Source organism: Mustela nivalis, assembly GCF_964662115.1.
Source record: "Mustela nivalis genome assembly, contig: HAP1_SCAFFOLD_738, whole genome shotgun sequence".
Taxonomy (NCBI): Eukaryota; Metazoa; Chordata; class Mammalia; order Carnivora; family Mustelidae; genus Mustela; species Mustela nivalis.
In genome coordinates this window covers 279069-285063 of record NW_028135925.1, presented here as the reverse complement: position 1 = coordinate 285063, position 5995 = coordinate 279069, and positions in this window count along the sequence as shown.

The window sequence follows — 5995 nt, the reverse complement described above, 5'->3', positions numbered from 1 at the left end:
TGATATATGTGTATGTTCTATGATGATCACAATCAAGCTACGTAACATAACTATCACTTCATGTCATTATCTTTTGTGCGTGTGGTGAGAATGCTTGCTATCCACCTCCTTTGTAACTTTCTAGAATACAGTATATTATTATCATTATTTTTTAGAATAAAGTATATTATTAACTATAGTCACCATATATACATCTCTTATATAGGTCTCTTATTCATATATAGATCTCTTACTCATCTTTTTTCTTAAAGATTTTATTTATTTATTTGACAGACAGAAATCACAAGTAGGCAGAGAGGCAGACAGAGGGAAGCAGGTTCCCCACCAAAGCAGAGAGCCTGATTCAGGATTTGATCCCAGGACCCTGAGATCATGACCCAAGCAAAAGGCAGAGGCTTAACCCACTGAGCCACCTAGGTGCCCCGAACTTACTCATCTTATATCTGACAGTTTGTATCCTTTAACCAACATCTCCCTATTTTTCCCACTTCCTGGTAGCCACCATTCTACTCCCTGTTGCTATGAGTTTGACTTTTTTAAATTCTACACATAAATGTGATAATACAGCATTTGTCTTTCTCTGGCTTATTTCATTTAGTGTAAAGTCCACCAGGCTCATCCAGGTTTCCACATCTTTGTAAATGGAAGGATTTCCTTCTTTTTTAAGGCCGAATTTTATATGCATATATAACTAGTGTATATTGATACTGATGATTATAAACCTGATGATAGTACATAAACATCTATCTATATGTACACCTAGATAGATAAATGATCTTTATCCTTGCATCCATCGACAGACACAGGCTGTTTTCATATCTCAACCACTGAGAATAATGATACAATGAACATAGGAGTGCAGATATCTCTTTGAGATAGTGACTTTATTTCCTTTGGATGTATAACCAGTTGTGAGGTTATTGGATTCTATGGTAGCTCTATTTTTAACTTTTCAGAAATCTCCAGAATACTTTCTATAGTGACCCTACCGATTTACATCAACAATGGATATAAGTTTCTCTTTTCTCTCCATTCTTGCCAATACTTGATATTGTTTGAGTTTTTGATTCTAGCCATCCCCACAGATGTGAGGTGATATCTTATTGTGGTTTTGATTTTCAATTCCATGTTGATTAATGATGTTGAACACATTTCCCTATACCCGTTTGATTAGTCCTTCTTACATCTTCTATGAAGAATCTGTTTAAGTCTTTCACTTAGATTTTCTTAGGTTCCTTTTCTTCTGACTGAGTTTGAGAATGATTTTTATGTATTTCAGATAAATAGATTTTTCCAGATTTATTTGTTGTATATATATTTTTTCTCATGTGGTGGTTTATCTGTCATTCTCTTAAAGTGTCCTTTGACAGGCAGGAGATTTTAATTATAATTATCAAAATTTCCTTTATGACTGCTCATGCTCTGTTTCAGCTGGGATATTTTAGACTATCCCCAAGTTGCAGAGAATTTCTCCTCTGTTTCTTCTAGAAGTTCTAGAGTTTTGGGTTTTGGATTGAGGTCTATGTTCATTTCAAATTAAATTTTATGTGTGATGTAATATAGAGGTCAAAGTTCATCTTTTTTCTGTAATCATATCCACGCTGGAAAACAATATTTTACCCACTGAGAACCAACTGACTACATACATGTTAGTCTCTCTCTGAACTCTGAATTGTCCCATGGATCTAGAAGTCTTTTTTTTTTTTTCAACTGATAATTTTTACTATTATACCATACAAAGCTACTCCAGTCTATTTTATGGGATTTTCTATTAAGACAACAAGAAAAACAACCAGTTAAATGTGTCTGGTTTAGGAACTGAATGTTGACTTTTTTTAAAATTTATTTTCAGCGTAACAGTATTCATTGTTTTTGCACCACACCCAGTGCTCTATGCAATCCGTGTCCTCTCCAATGCCCACCACCTAGTTCCCCCAACCTCCCACCCCCCGCCCCTTCAAAACCCTCAGGTTGTTTTTCAGAATCCATAGTCTGTCATGGTTCACCTCCCCTTCCAATTTCCCTCAACTCCCTCTCCTCTCCATCTCTCCTTGTCCCCCATGTTATTTGCTATGCTTCACAAATAAGTGAAACCCTATGATAACTGACTCTCTCTGCTTGACTTATATCACTCTGCATAATCTCAAAGTCTTTTTATATTAACTCCACACAGTCTTAATTAAGGAAGCTTTGTGATTTAAATCTTGCTATATGGTAGTACAAATCCCCCAACATTTTAAAAAATTACTTTGACAATTCTAGATTAATTGTAATTCTACAAAAAGCTTAGAATCAGTATAACCATTTCCAGGAAAAAAAAAAAAACCTGTGGAATTTTGATTGCAATTCCTTTGAATACATGGGTACATTTGAAAGAGTGGAGATCTTAATAATATTGCCTTTCGACCTGAGCACATTTGTTTATCTGTGTTCCTAAGTATTATAACTGTCTGTAATATTGTAAATGGCATGTTTAAAATATCATTTTGTGATTATTTGACATTAGTATATAAAGACACAACTTATTTTTGTAACCCAACCTATCCTGAAATATTGCAAGATTTTAGCATTATTTCTAGCATCTTAAATGACTTGTTCTTCCTTCAGAGAAGACTTACTTTTGTTTCTGACAGATGGCTATGGCATCGGTATTCCCAAATTATCTTAAGAATTAAGAATTCCTAAGATTCAAAGGTGGTCTGCAGTTTCTGGAAGGGTCATTAATTTCTGGTTTGACTTTATTCTTAGATTATAGTACTTTGAGGTTCAGTCTAAAGTCTGAAAATCAGGGTTAATCAGGGAAACTTCCCTTTGGTAAGCTGAATTACAACTTTTGTTCTCAACTAATTATTTTCAGGATTTTAATTATACACCTGAAATAAGCAGATGTGGTTGGGATATAAACAGTTAAAATGCCAGGCTTACTTTCCTGGGCTTCTTTTCCTTGACCCTGTAATTTTTCCCCACATTTTTAACTCTCCTTTTCTTCAAATAAATGTTTTTCACATTGTCCCAGTCCACCATTACCAGATACCCCCAACTTATTTTTGTATTAATTTATTTATTTTCAGCATAACAGTATTCATTATTTTTTCACCATACCCAGTGCTGCATGCAATCCATGCCCTCTATAATACCCACCAACTTATTTTTTAAATATCACCCTAAGTAATTCTTAGTAAGTCTTATTTGAAGGGTCGTTTGAAAACTTTGGAGAAACGCTTACACTATATTCACCTTCTTAAATTATTTAAAAAGATATCTCTAAATGTGTATCTATTCTCAGTGCTTTACTTTTTTGGTACCAAAAAAAAAAGGAAGGAATGACCTGTAGCATGAACTGTGTCCTTTAAAGTTATGTGTCTTCTCTTAGCTGCATTCCAATAATCTTATATGCATGTATTTTATTTTTTTCTCACTATCTATGCATATTCCATTATTTTTGGTAGAAGACTTTTTTAAATTTATTTTTTACTTTCAGCATAACAGTATTCATTATTTTTGCACCACACCTAGTGCTCAAGCAATCTGTGCCCTCTATAATACCCACCACCTGGTACCCTGACCTCCCAACCCTGCCCCTTCAAAACCTTCAGATTGTTTTTCAGAGTCCATAGCTCTCATGGTTCACCTCCCCTTCCAATTTCCCCCAACTCCCTTCTCCTCTCTGTAGAAGACTTTTAAAGGCCCATATGCATGTGTGGAACACAGAGTTAGCAACCACAGAGTGAACTGGACTTGGCTTGGCTTCCAACCTCCATTTTGCCTTGGGTAAGAAACTTAATTTTCCAATCCAGGAAATTATAGATTTTTTTTTTCAGTATTTATGGGGTAAATTTACACTCAATTCTAGAACTCTCCCTTTTCATCTTGCTGTCCCCAGAGACTAAGAAAAGCCTGTGAAGTTATGCATTATAGAGGAGTTGGAAAGACTGGAGTCTAAGTCCTTGTATGTGGTGTCACCTTTACCACCCTCTGATGCCCACTGAGCCCAGGGCTCCAGGATCATGACCTGAGCCGAAGGCAGATGCTTAAGGACTGAGCCACCCAGGTGCCCCATACACCATTGTGACTCTTTGCACACACTTTTTGGAAAGGCTGGCTATACACTCGGGAAGTGAGGTGATGCAAACCCTCTATGGCTTTTATGATCCCCCTACTTCTGAAGCTTGGCCGGAAGTGGGGCAGACGCAGCCCTATCACACTGGTATCCAGGCTCTTTCTTCCCTTTTGTCTCCCCCGAATTCCTTTATGTAGCTTAAAAGTGTTTCTACTCTTCATTCAGCGTATTGAAAAATTAGCTTTCATATCTGCAAACATTCTCCCAAACTCTTTTTATATCATATATGCTCATCTTTGAAGAAAAGAGAGCACCTTTCTCAAAAAAAAAAAAAATCATCCCGTTAAAATTATGCTTTTACTTACTTAAAACACAACAGACTTCTTCGGGCCATGTTGGAATCTGCCATTTCCCCTTATATGACAAATGTCACTGATTTAATGAATGGAAGGCCTGCGGCAGTGAAGAAAAACAGGGAAAAATTCCAGATTTTATTTAAATAACAGGAAAACCATACATAGCAAGAAAATAATGATTGGCTTTTAAGAGAAATGAAATGGATCCTTCAACACAGACTACTGTAGTTCTTTATAGACTGCCTTGGATAATGTCAATGATTTCATGGTAAACTTGCTGATATACATCTAAATGGAACAAAAAGTCTATATGACTGTAGCAATAAATAGTTTTATGGTAAATAGGGTTTGTAATTTCAGAAAGTAGATTTTTCACATCTTGAGGATTGGCCAACAAGTCATTGCTCCCATTCTAAGTCACTGTCCATACATTCATGTTCTTCACGTCGTAAAATGGAGAAGTGGACTAAATGTAGAGGGTTTTCGCAGAAAATAATACATAGAAGGTGTTCTTTACTATTCTTTAAATGATTAATTAATACAAATTTAAAGTAAGTTGAATCTAAAATTATTACTATGATGGAAGCAAGGAATATTAAAAGAATCGTTATTATGATTTTTACTTAGAAATACATCAGATACAAATCAAAACTAGACAATTTGCTCTAATTCAGGGTGTTCAAACATGCCACAGAAGGAATTTCAGTTTTATTTATAAGGCATGAAAGTATTTTAATCAAAATTTTCTGTAGCTGGGGCGCCTGGGTGGCTTAGTTGTTGGGCATCTGCCTTTGGCTCAGGTCCCGATCCCGGAGTCCTGGGATGGAGCCCCACATTGGGCTCCCAGCTCAGCAGGAAGCCTGCTTCTCTCTCTCCCACTCCCCCTGCTTATGTTCCCTCTCTCACAGTGTCTCCCTCTAATAAATAAATAAAATCTTAAAAAAAAACTTTTTGTAGCTGCCAATGTATCTATCAATAAATGGTAAATATTGGAGGGGGGAGCAAGTCTGATTTTATTGATTTTAATCTTTCCATTTTACTGCGGAGTTTTACACAAGCAAACCACATCAGACATGAAGTTTAGCTAAGGCAGAAGAGGATAATGGGAAAAAATAATTTTGAAGATGGCAGACTTGGGTTCTAATACCTCAAGATTTCTGTCATCTTCTTCAAACAATATTACCATCTTCTCATTAAGTTTGTCTTTTCCTCATAATTACAGGTTTGTCTTATTTTCCCAAATACAATCAAGAGCTTTTAGGGTCAAGAATCATATTGTGCCTTTTATTTCTTATTTAACTAATCACGGAGCTACGCATATTATACACACAATATTTTTTCTCCTGAGGGAAGATGAATTACTCTACAGCCTGTCAAACTTCTCCAGGCTTAACTGAGGTATTTGTTGTTAAAATACATAGAAAATCTGGAAAAGCCCCCATTGGATGTGAGACTATGGAACCAAATCATGGCAGCCTTTGCCTGCTGGTCCTTCTCACTGTTTTTATCCTCTCGGGCTTTACACGAGCCCTTCTCTGTAGCCACCTCCTCTGAACTGACCCAGGAGATAGTTTTTAGC